A 13,780-nucleotide genomic window follows, 5' to 3' on the forward strand; every position below is an offset into this window, starting at 1 on the left:
TTTGCATTAAAAAAATTTTTTTATTGTTGTTCAAGTACAGTTGTCTCCATTCCCCCCACCACCGCGCCCCCCCAGCTATCCCCACCTACCACCCCAGATCCCACCCCTCCTTGGTTTTGTCCATTTCTCCTTTATAGTTGTTTCTGAAAACGCTTCCCCCCTTTCCCTCCATTATCCCCTCCTAAACAATGGTATTCCCATCAAAAAGAAATGAATTTTTTCACAGTTCTGGAGGCTGGAAGTCTGAGACTAAGGTGCCCAGGAGGGTTGTTTTCTTCTGGGGTCCCAAGGGGAAAATCTGCTCCAGGCCTCTCTTCTCGGCTTGTAGATGGCCATCTTCTCTCTGTGTCTTCACGGGGTCTCCCCTCTGTGTGTCCTCGTCTCTTCCTATGAGGTCACCAGCCACATTGCATTAGGGCCCACCCTCATGACCTCATTTTAATGTAATCAATCTCGGAAGACCCAATATTCAGACAGGAGAAAATTTAACCCATAACAGTGTCACAAAGAAAAACAAAGCAGGGTTAGAGGATTTCAGCAGAGAATGGTACACTATTTTAGACAGAATGGTCATGGAAGACACTTCTGGGGAGGTAAATTTGAATAAAAGTTTTCTTTGAATGAATAGTAAGTCCCTTAAGAGCTGGAGTCTTTGAAGATTTTCCAGATGGGGTAACATAAGCAAGGACTTGGTCCTGGAAATGTGTGAGAGATGTGAGCAGAAGGTGAGGATAGATCTTAGTGGGGAGTGGGACTCAGAAGACCTTTTTTTTTGGTGGTAATAGAAATTAAAGTCATAAGCACAGTATAGGGAAGTGGTAAAGCACATTTAGTGTGAAGTTAGGAAGCTGGGTTTTATCCTGAGACATTTGGGCTGAGAACCCTTTGAAGATTCCAGAAAATGGGAGGAACTGTGAACATGGTCTCTTAGGAAGAAAAATGAGTGAGAATGAATGTGGAATGAATGAGAACTGGGACAGGTTGGGGCCCAGGAGATCATGCAGGAAGCTATTATGAGGGCTAGTGTGTGGATATAAAGACCTACTGTGGAGTGCAGTTTCAGGAAGAGAAATTCATAATTAAAGATTTTTTTAAGGGAAGAATCAACTAAGTCAAAATTAGCATTCAAATCTCTTAATTACATGAAATAAGTCAGATTCATTAAACTCCCTGGAAATGGTAACCCAGGGCAGAGCTATGCCCATGTCTGTGGTTTATCTGTTGCTTCATTTAAAATGTGTAAAGTGCAGCCAAACTTGAGCTGCAAATGTTGAGCAGGTCTCCAGTCTCAGAAGATGGCAGATTCCTGGCGGTGCTAATGATTAGAATTCCCATTGTTCTTCTGTCTCTCAGGCATATCTACATCAAAGCCATTAGATGTGGGCTGGATGACATCCCTTCCCCACATTCATATATTGAAGTCCTAACCCCCAGTACCTTAGAATGTGACTGGATTTGGAGATTTGGACCTTTAAATGGGTAACTAAGGTAAAATGAAGCCATGTGGGAGGGCCCCAATCCAAAGTGACTGGCGCCCTTACTAGAAGAGATTAGGGCACAGACACATGCAGAGGGGAGACCATGTGAGATACAGGGAGAGGACAGCCAGGCCTAAGCCGAGGAGAGAGGCCTCAGAAGAACCAGCACTGCCAGTACCTTGATCTTGGATTTCCAGCCTCTGGAACGGTGAGAAAATAAATGTCAGTTGTTAAGCGCCCGGTCTGTGGTACTTCGTTATGGCAGCTGGGAAACAGCTACACCTTTCCATTCTGATGGCCACGTCTGAGCATGCCAGAGAGTCCCAGGAAGCTTTCTTGATCATCTTTTCTCAGGTTTTGCTCACAGCCAATGTATACCTCATTGCTTCAATTTAAGTCCATTTCTTTTGCTCTGTCCTTGAGTAGAGAAAAAGAATTCTGGTCATCCTCATCATTCTCATCCTGCCCTGTCCAATATGTAGCTACCAGTCACTTGTAAGTGTTTAAATTTAACTTAATTAAAATTAAACAGCATTAAAAAATTCATTCTCTCTGTTGCACTTGCCACATTTCAAGTGCTTAGTACTACATGAGGCTAGTGACTGCCTTCTTGGGCAGCATATGAATAGGACGTTTCCATCATCACAGAAAGGTCCTTGGACAGGGCTGCTATAGAAGAGAGCTTACGCTTTCCTTAATGCCCCAACCTAGTGGTATTGTTAAGGTTCTCTCCATGGTAAGCAACATTAACCCACCCTAGTTAGAATAAGTTAAAAAAAGTTGGGGGGTATATAGCAAAATGGAGGTGGGCCTCATTGGGGGATATAAAATACCCCCCAAAGATCAGAACAACGTGTGGAAGAACCATGGGCAGTGGGAAGGACTTTGGCTTTTCTGGGGGCTTCCTCCTGTGGAGCTGTGAATTTCCACACCTTTCTATTCTACATATCCAAAGTCATGAAAAAGAATCTGAATGGCCTGTTTTGAGACAAAGGTTTCAAATGTGACTGGTAAAGAGATGGCAGAAGGGTCCTAGGGAACAAAATGGCCACAGGATGTCTCCCTGTGCTTCCCAGTGATCCCTGAGAACAGGAGTGACTGCGGGGGCTTGGCGAGGGGCGGGGGCGGGGGGCGCTGCCTCAATCAGGATCCATTACTCTGGGTAATAGTATCTCTTTAGTGGCTGATCCAGAACCTTCCATTGCACATTATGCATTGCATATGCTTTGATCTTTACTTTTAGTAGTGCAGAAGCAGCAACTGGATTGTTCTCTTTATCTATTTTGACAAACATTAATTGAGGACTTATTTGGTGCCCAGGTGCTGGTATAGATTTTATAGGAGATATTAAAAAAGGAATAAGGAATGTTTTGTTAGAAATATATCTAGTCCCTCAACCTCAGTAGAAACTTGTTCTATACAAAACTAAATTATTTGAGACTGACAGGAGTCTGGTTTCATTGGACTCTTTGCCCCTTAATTTCATAAAGTTAACAAATATTTTGATTCTTTTGCTGCTTGATCACTACAAAATATTATACAAAATAAATGAATAAACAGCCCTCAAGTCTAAGGTCCTTTTTTCCAAAGCAACAATCTCATTTGCTTTAACTCGTTGTTATTGCCAAGATCAGCCACAATGACATCTTGCCAGAGTCCAGTTTTATGTCAGTGAGAAAAATCCCATGATTTTCCCCTTTCATGGCTAGTTCCCCCCAAAGAGTTTTCCAATTTCAATTTTGTACATTTTATTGAAGTCAGTGCACAGATACCCCAATCATCCCATAACACTGAGCTCTTTGATTGCAGCCAAGTTCCACACAGAGACTTCAGAGCCCTTTAAAATATGCTCTCTGCCATAAAGAGTCCACTTCATTGCAGAGAACTCAGTTCAGATGGAACTCTCTCCTACCTTAAATTAAAAAATGATACACAAATGGACCATTAAAATAATTGCATTTGAGATTAAAAAATTAAATCACTAATGATTCCAAAATTAATAATCAGGAAATAATACAAGGGGGAGGGCACTGAGTGCATGACAGCAAAAATGAATCTCCTGGCCAGCACAAGTGGGGAGATTTTAATTTGGAATTGCCCCACTCCCAGCTATCCATTCACACACACATCCATCAAGGTCTGATGACTGTGAAGGACCACAGTTTATCATGCCACCACAGCACTGACTGAGGGTGTCAGTACCTTCTGAGTTGGTCAAAGGAAATGGCCAGCTCCATAGGGCGAATCTTCTTTCTCTCATTCCTCCCTATTGCTTACTTCCAATGGCACTGGTAAACGTTGTGATTGTCATTTCAAAGGGATCCCAGTTCTTTCAATATGCTCACTTTGCTTCAAAATCTTTCCATGACTATGACAAAATTTAACCTCTAAGCTTCAACATGCTGCCACGCTTGACACTTGAGACTTGAGTTATTTAAGAAAGCTGGAAAAGCGCTCAGAGAAAGAAAATGAGCAAGTCCTTTTCCCCTTTCGTTCAGACTCTCCTTTACTAGTTTAAACCACCTATTCTTGCATTTTTATCTCCCTGGCTCTATTCCCTTTTGTGTCCTGAAGGAATATTTATTTTTCCCCTTTTGCATTATGCCCTGTTGATCACTTTGTAAGAGCAGTTTGCCTTTTATTTTTTGCTGGTGGGAGAGTGTTACCTTTCCAACAGTTTCTGGTCCTGGGTATTAATGTACCCATCACAGGGATGGCATTACCATCCACTGAACCCATTTCATGTTCATTTGCATTGCACAGTACTTATTGCTACATTGGTGTGCAGATCTAAGAGGAGCTGAAAATCATAAAATTCATGCTCAAACATCTTTAGAAAATTCATTGACTTTCTCAGTAGTACTGGAGGCTTTCATCATGCATACATTTGCCTATATTTTAGAGATTGTAAGTAAATATCAATGACCTATTATAGGCTATAAGGAGTTACTGGAGTTGAAATAAATACTCTTAATTATAGGTAGACAAATGGGAAGGGAAAGTGATTTTTATATTTACAGTAAGTAGATCGGTCCTTGCAATTCACAGAGGTACAAATAGTTAATTTTTTTATGAGTGGTTCCTGATATTTATAAATATGGTTATTAAATAGCACCTGCAATCATTTTCTATTTTCAAAATTGGAGATTTATGTGTGACTTAGTTAACTTCCTATTTGTTCAAGGTTTGTTTTTATTATATTAGCAGTAATGCTTTTCTAATGCTTATCTGAAGTAATTCACTGGTCAAAATATTACAGGCAGGACTTGGGAACAAATCTGCCAAATGGTTTAATTTTTTGTCTGTAGCTAGCCATGTTTGACTGAAAATGACATACTCAAAAGCAACAGAAATGTGGAATTTAGTTGCATTTGCTCTTGCTGAGCGTTGTTTCTCCTCTGACGTTCCTTACGGAAATTCTAATTTTTATTTGGAAATGAGTTGAGTTGTCACCTTTTCTGGTTTAAACCCTGCCCTCTGGTTTTTGTTTTTTTGTTCCATCTCATTCATTTTGTTCTTGATAATTGTATGGGAGTGGTATTTGCCTCTTATTCTTATGCTTTCTTTGAATGAATTTTGAGGTGTACTAGGGTTGGTAAGCTGAATTAGACTGGGGCTACTTTAGTTCCTCACTGAGGAGACTTCCTTCATTTTTTATGAAGCTGCCTTTGACTGTTAGCTGTGAGATTGTTCACTACCCTGCACAGAATAAGCTCTTCTTGGAGTTCTATGATCGGAGAAATTCTTTCTCCTAAAAGATTGACGTGATCATTTGTTCTTTATCTCTGTCTTTCTTATCACTTAGGAAATGCCCAGGGATTTAGGAACTCTGTGCCAGAAACCTAGATGCTGATATGTTTCTCTTATGAAGTCAGGAGATAAAGGTACTTTGTGGTGTTTCCCTTTTGCCTTGGCTGTTGGGCAACCCAGAAGCCTTTTATTTTCTACAGGCAGCCCCAGTCCTTGAGGTAATGTTTCTGAGGCAGTTCTTTCTCCCTTGTCCCCAGCCTTTCTTTCAGTTCCCTATTTCCAGTTCTTTTATTTTTATTTTAAAGGAACGATTTTGTATGTCTTTTTTTTTCTTGTCAGAAACTGCAACTACTTCTTTGGAAATAGGAGAAGTTTAAAAGAATTAATATGATCATTCTGTATTTTAGGAAAAATATATTGTCTCTGTTTCTTGAGAGCAAATAGGGTACAGGCAGAATACTTTCCCTTGAACCTTAAAGAAATGGGGGAAGAACCTCAAGGGAGATTCACTGGGGCAGATGGTGTGGGTGGTGTACATGGCTGTCCTCTTGGGCACAAGCCTCTGAGGAACTCATGTTCCCCTGCAGCAATCACAGGCGAATTTCTCCTCCCCACCACAGGGTAAGGCATTTGCAATGGTTAAGCAAATCTGATAGTATTTTTAAACTACTGGAATTGGTCCTAAATATAGCCTCTAAGCATCCCTTCTCACATAGTAAACACATACCAGGTGCAACATCTAAGTCCCTAATACATTTCAAACTCCATCTTGTGTGCAGGTTCCTTCTCCGTCCTCATCTGTACTTCTTTTCTGAAGAATTGATACTAATCTAGTCTTTACCTAACATTTTGGGCAGTTTAAGGAGTTTTCAGTTCTTGGAAATGTCTAACCTCCAGTCCAGGCTTGTTTACTACATGTAGATGCCTTACATCTTAAGAAGTTCTTTTGAAAATGATGCTGTTATTCTCAATTCAACAATTCAAATCAAGAAACATGTATTTAGCTCTAGTAAACATATCTTTAGTGCCTGTGGGTAGGAGTGAGGGTAGGGTGGAAGGCAAAGATGAAAAGACCAAGTATCCCTCTCAGTTACAGGAGAAAGGACAGGGAGCACTGGCCAAGCAGGGGAAAGTGAGTGCCGTAGGCAGAGTGGAACACACTGTGTTCGTGTTGGAGAAGCACAGAGAAGAAGGGGGTGCATTGGGGGAGGGGACACAGGTGGCAGGGAGCTGTGGGGAGGAGGGATGAAAAGGGCAGCCCTGAAAGAGGGATATATGTGGGGAATAGAAAAGGAAGGAAGTAGTGTGAAAGAGCAGAGAAAAGGCAAGAGCAAAATGGGACAAGACAACGTAGTTTCAGGCATGATTCACTGATAATAGGATAATGGAGTAAATAGATGATCATTCATGAAAACTAAGGCTGGGCAGTTAAAGAGGCCTTGTGGCAATTTATGCAGTGCCTGGCATTCCACGCATAAGTAATTGTACTTTCTGGTCATGTGGACAGTGAGGAAGCTATTGTTTCTGGACAGAGTGGTGACATGCTGGGAGCAGGGGCTGAAGGAAGATGAGTTAAATGCCAATGAATGAGACCTTTTGGAATTGGGAGGGACTGGAGGGAGAGGAAATGGACAGCAAATCCAGTTCTCTTCTTGCGTGTTTTAAATGAAATGAAATTGAATTAAATTGAACACATTAATGAGAAGATAATAGAAGCGACTTATCCAGAGAATTCATTCTAACTAGTTCAGTCAAACAGTAGATAAAACAATAGATTAAGGCCTTCTCAGCTTATTCTGAATTTCTGAAAGAAAAGTTAATTATGTAGTTTAGACCTAATGCATGATTTTTCTCTGAGAACCACACTTCTTCTAAAATTCCTTTTAATTAGCTCCATTTTTTTTTCTTTCTTCTGTTCAAAGCCTTTAAAAAAAAGACCATATGGATGCCACCCTCAGTCCTGGGTGAAATGGGCAAAGAGGGCCAAGCAGTGGTCTGTGTGATTCTACAACAAATGTTCCTATGCCCTGGGATGCCAAAATCATGTTCTGGAACGTTCAACAAAGAGAAATCACCATGAGTAGTCCCTATCTGGTTCTCATCATCTGGCTACTAAGACCTTCTGCTCACCCACAAAAACAAACACATCCCTAAGAGACAATGTAAAAGAAATCAAGAGAGAGAGAGAGAGAGAGAGAGAGAGAGAGAGAGAGAGAGAGAGAGAGAGAGAAGGAAGGAAGGAAGGAAGGAAGGAAGGAAGGAAGGAAGGAAGGAAGGAAGGACATCTCTAGATTGTTATTTGGGAATATGCACACAAATATAAATACATGATAGCAGCTATTGGATAATAGAAAGGTAATCCTGTAACTAAGCCAATAGTTTAAAATGCTTTTTTCTTTTTAATGAAAACTTACCGAAAATTCACAAACACAGTCGCTGGTGATATAATGAACAGTTTAGCTTCTATTCCTGCCCTGTGAAGTTCTGGGCTTGCTGGAATGGTCCCAACAAGGTAGCAGCAGGCAATGAAAGGCTGAAATGCCAGAATGATTCTCATCTGTGGAGAGGCTCACACCCAGAATCCTCCTGTCTGCTGGAGAGTGTTAGGCTGGCTTGAATGAAAACAGAGCTACTTGGCGGATATTGACAAGTGGAAGGATGACCACTTGTATCTCAAGCTGTACAGGAAAAAGAAAATAAAAACACCCTGCCTTTTTTCAATTTCCAGAGCTCAAAATAAAGTAATTAATTAAATTATAAATTGTTATCACTTTCAATGGGAAACATTAACATATACAATTACTTACATTGAACACACAACTACCTACCCTTGTCCCCATACCTTATTACAAATATAAAATACCTCCATAATTTATTTTTAGGATTACAGTTTCAAGTTATATCTAATTACATAGTTTAAGACTATTCCTGAAAGATTGCCTGCATTAGGTAAAAGCTGATATGTCTGTTCACCCACAAAAACCCAAGGGACACAGCATTTATTCACAGGACATATAGTTGGTAACTGAAGGTGGGTTGCTCCATGGCTACACTTTCACACGGGTGGGGCAGAGTGCGCCCTCACGTGGTATTCATTCATGCCTCTCCCAGCCTGATTATTCTTAGAGCCAGATTCTGAAATATCATCTGCTCTTTGTCAGGGTCTGGCTCTGTCGGTGGCTTTCTGTAACATCTCCTCTCAGATGCATGATGATTTAAATTTTTAAGACAAAACAATAAGACTAACGCAGTCCTTATCACTGCCGGCACAGCTGATGTGTCTGTTGCACCACTTCTCAGCTGTGTTTCCACGACGCATTTTCTGCCTGGAAGTTCCCTATAGTCTAATGGCAGTTGCTTTTAGTTTTTTGGATTCACCCATCCACCTTGTGTCACTGAATCATCGTGACCATACAGTTATCTGCAGGGAATATATTCCTAAACCTCCAGTGGACGTCTCAAACCACAGATAGTACCAAACCCTACAAGTACTATGTTGTTAGGCACAGGAAGAGATTAACCCCAATAACTAATAAATAATAAAAAACAATAATGATAACAATATACCATAATAAAAGTTATGTGAACATGGTCTCACTCTCAAAATATTGACTATTGTATTGTAGCTATTGTATTGAACTCACCCTTCCTCTTGTAATGACGTGAGATGATCCGTTGCCAACGTGATGAGATGTAGGAGGTGAGTGACGTAGATGTTATGATGTATAGTAGCATTAGGCTACTATCAGGGTGCCTTAAACATAAGCTCTGTGATTCCATGACAGTCAGTCTGGTGACTGAGATGGCTACTGAATGACTAACGATCAGGGAGTGTGCACAGCACAGATATTCTGGACAAGGGGATGACTCATGTCCAGGGTAGGACAGCAGGTTGGTGGGAGATTTCATCCTGCTACCCAGAATGGTGTGCAATTTAAAACTTGAGTTGTTTATTTCTGGAATTTTCCATTTAGTACTTTCAAACTATAGCTGACCTCAGGTAAGTGAAACCTTGGACGAAGGAGGGCTACTGCAGCTTGGAGGACTTGTGGTCCCTTAGATCTCGCTCTTTGTAAATTTCCCCTCGGTTCTACACTAAGTAGGGTCAAAGGACTGAACATTCAACCCATGGCAAAGCCAGTATCTACTATCATATCCATACTAGAGATTTCATCTTTCCATTGGTCGGCATAGTGAGAATTTGAGACCAACTTGAAGAAGCCCTGTATTGTAACCAAGTCTTATGTAATGTGCTAGTTACCATCTCCATCTGGCTATTTGATAAATTTTCTGACAACAGACCTGCCAAGCTAGCTTTTCCAACTCACTATCTTCTATGGAGAATGTTGTGTTGAAAATTCCCCAGTGAGCGTGCTTGTGACTTAGGTCTCCTTCAGAATGACTGCTCTTCTGGCTGGCTGACTGCACAAAGATCTCTGGGACATTTCTTTGGTTGAAAGTCATCACCCACAGAAACAGTTCCTGAATACCTACTTCAGTGATTTTTAAATAGGCTTCCAACTTGTCGACTCAGGGGACTTTCCAGAGGACAAAAAACAAGTTTTAATGCTTCCTATTAGGTTATGAATCCAAAAACTGTGTCTGTCACCCTGCAGTGAATTGACATAGCCTTGCTATAAAACTGTTTTCTCACTTCAGAGGACGGTAAAGCGGTCCTTGTTTTGAGTTTTTTGTGGCCTTGCTTTATACTATAGAAGAGTGCACATAGGCAACTCTCCTGGAGAACTTTTGTGTCTTTCTAGTTTGTCTAAGCCTATGATACTTATTGTCCACTTGATGCCCTTTGTCTTAAGCCTGACCGTTTAGGCTTAGCTTCCTTTAATAAAACTTAGTCATACCATCCACATCAGAAACATACATACTATTCCGCTGTCCAGCAGCATGCTAAGATGAACATTGACATCTCCTGGGCTCTCACTGTGTGTTGTCATTGTAATAATACACCTTAACTCAAACACCACAGCAACCCTGCAGTTTAGGCATCAGTGTCATTCCCACTTTATAGGAAAGGAAGTCAAGTCTCAGGGATATTAAGTAATTTTCATAGCTACCAAAGGATTCAAGTTCAGACCCATTTGATTCCAAAGCTGCATGTCATGATTCCATACCTTCAGGTAGACCATTTCTGGCTGGAAATCTATAATTCTGTAGTCAAAGGCAGTGTTGGTTCTGAAGTATAATTTGGAGACCCAGAAATTAAAGAGCAATAACTACACCAATCCCATTTTTATATTATTTGTCTGTTTACATTAGTTGTCTCTAGAGATCTCTTGAGTTTGTTAATTACTTTTTTCCTGGTATAAGAAATGCTATTTCTGTGTAAGTGCTGCTGGATTGGGAAATAATTCTCATGACGAAATAATTGTGTGCCTAGGAAGAGCCCAGTGTAGACCTCTGCTGCCAGTGGGCGCTCGGCCAAGATTGATGGGTGGCCATGCACATCTGTGTGGAGTCACGTCCTCAGCATCTGCTCATCAGTTCTCCGAAGGAGACACAAATGACAAAGGGAAGGTGGAAATCACAGCTTTGTCACCCAACCCAGATCCTGGGTCTTTGTATTCAACTTTACCATTTAAGGGTCCCAAAGACCCAGGTACAGAAGTAATGAGAATATGGGGCCAGTGTTTCCTTGAGAAATGACTGGGCAGAGCTGTGAAGAAAATTAGATTCTAAGGACTACTTCCAAAATTAATATTGAAAATGAGAGAGAACTTGGTTCTCCGATGAGGACTGCAGAAAATCAAATATTTTTTTAATCGACACATTTTCTATTATTATATACATGAAAAGATGATGAGTAATATGCCATATCAGATGGTTTATTCAAACTGTCAGAATCAGGGCTGAAGCGTGAGTAACTTTCCAGAGAACCTCCTGAGAAATTCAAGCAGTGGAAAGTGGCAGCACCCAGACATAAATTTATCTACTTACCCCATCATCCCTGAAAATTTTGCGGGGAGGAAGAAATTTCCTCCCAAAGTATGTACATGGTGGGACATTTCTAGAGTAAAAGAAGGATACCAGTAATTTAAACCTCACCAAACAAAACCAAATGTCCGTGTGCTGCCCGGGTGTGTGCAGCTGAAAGACTGGGCTCAGCCTTGTGACCTGGGAGGTGATGTCTCCGCTATGAATGATGGCTACTGGGCACCTTTCCAAATCTCAGCAGAACTTTGAGATGTTAGAACCCTCACTTGCAAAATCAAGCTTTGCTTTGGATTAGAAAAAATGGAAAGATGGAAGCCTCAATTACAGGGACCAAGACCGCAGGTCTGGGGCTGGACTGGTATGTGTTGAGGTTTTGATGCGGAGGAAGGTGCACAGGCATACCTTGGAAATACTGTGGGTTTGGTTTCCGGCCCCTCAATAAGGTGAGTATCGTAATAAAATGAGTCACAACAATTTCTTGGTTTCCCAGTGCATATAAAAGTTATGTTTATACTGTGCTGTAGTCTATTAAGTCTGCCATAGCATTAAGTCTAAAAAACAATGTACATACCTTAATTAAAACTACTTTATTGCTAAAGCATGCTAACCATTATCTAAGCCTTCATTGAGTCATCATCTTTTCACTGGTAGTTGCCGAAAACCTTCAGTTTGTACAAAATGCGGTCCCCATGAAGTGCAATAAAGCGAGGCGTGCTGTACTCACATCAGAGGGCCCGATTCTGCTCCGAGCTCGGTGTCTCATCTCACCATTTGCAAAGTGAGCAGGTGGAGACTGGCTTTCTAGGGTCCATTCCAACTTTACTATTTTATGTTACCCTTGTTGGGTTTCTTTATGAGATGAGCATTCTTCAAAGAGGAACTCCATGTATCTTGAGATTTTTGATAAGGGTTTGTTTATATAATTCTACATTTAGAAAACTCCAAATTTTTATCTCCCACTGAACTCTCTTTAGCAATAAAGAGGCCTTATGAAGTTTGATAATTTGGTGTTATCAGAGAAGAGTTTATTTCATTAACTCACTAGTCTGTATTGCAGACACCACAGCTTTTACCATTTTGTCTTTCAAAACTAAGGTGACTTTTTTGATGCAACGTAGAAGATATGTTAGGAAAATAGGTATTATGTCCAGGACAGAACTTAACCATGTGTCTGCTGCTTAAACATATGAAGATAAGGTAGCTTATATGAATATTCTGAAATATATGTATAATTATGCCCAAGACATAGACACACATTTATACATAATAAGAGTGAAATGTTTGAGAAGCAGGAAGGAGTGTTTCCCAGTAGCAGGAGTATCTCAGCAGCTCAGGTCAGAGACACTGTGAAGACCTGGGCCAGACTTCGCCCCACTGCCTGACACACGGTGTTGATCCTCCCAGGAAAGCCCTGAAGGAGCCGCTGATATTTCTCTTATAAGGATCAATTAATCTTTGTTTCCTTCTGCCTGCTCATTTGACCTTATTTAGTTTTGAAAGAAGGAAAAAAAGAATGAAACAAACAGGGTGGGGTCAGGGTAGGCAGAAGGAACAGAGAAGGGGGTGTCCACATGCACGGGGGTCCACAGGCAAGCCGTCATCCAGATGTTACTGTTTTGTTTGCTTGCTGTAGTCTTATTTGTTCTTGCTTCTCATTTCACATTCCTGCCTGATGTAATAAGTCTCTGTCTTTCTAGCCATCATCCCTGTATTGACAAGCAAATGTCACCCATGTTTGATTGACACCCATTGCTCCTGAATGCAAAAGTATGATTTACAAATCAATTTTGCTTATTTATTTCAAACCATTCTTGTGTGTCTTATGTATGTGTTGGTGGTATAACTTGCCTAATACCTACTCTGAGGGCTTTCCATTAATATTGTAAATCTAGGCTGTTCCTTCTTCTGCTCTCCCAAAGTAAATGGGGCTCTTCTTTCTCATATTTTTCTATTTTCCCCATCCCCCAGGATACAGGCAGGAAATGTGCTAGGAGCTTATAGGACCCTTTCCATAGCTTAGGAAAAGATCTTGCCCAGTACTTGGTAAATGCTGCTTGCTCTATCTTAAGACTTTTGAAGTCATTTTGACAAATGATAATATCTTATACATTTACCACTCTTAAGTAAATTCAATGTCAGGTCCTATGGCTGTGTCTCCTGAAAGGTTGCTCTAATTGTAAGCCCATAAGTGGAGTATATATGTAGACACTCACCATTTGCAACATTTGTAAAAAGAGCCAACCCTCCCCCCTTTATGTGATGGGCATGTTCATCTAAAATCATTGAGAAATGCCCTTTGGCTTTTCAACACACCTTACTGTTCCCTGGGTAACAACTCATTTCATTTCAGAAGGGTGGTGAGGAAAACCGTAAGGTTAAAAAAACACACACATCTACCATCTGGAAAATTCTAAAGGGCCCTCGTTATGTTAAAAGTGGCATTTTGAAAAAAACACCTGAAGCACTGATTGTGGGTGAGCCTGTAGACAAATATTGTCAGCCAAGCCCCACTCCTTTCAACCTTCTCTTCCTCCCTCCAACTGGGGCTGCTGGCGGTGGTGACACAGGGGCTTAGGTGTGACCCTTGAGTTCTGAGAGCTATT

This window comes from Phyllostomus hastatus, unplaced genomic scaffold (genome assembly GCF_019186645.2).
Source record: "Phyllostomus hastatus isolate PE091 unplaced genomic scaffold, TTU_PhHast_1.1 phas_scaffold_1674, whole genome shotgun sequence".
NCBI classification, from domain to species: Eukaryota; Metazoa; Chordata; class Mammalia; order Chiroptera; family Phyllostomidae; genus Phyllostomus; species Phyllostomus hastatus.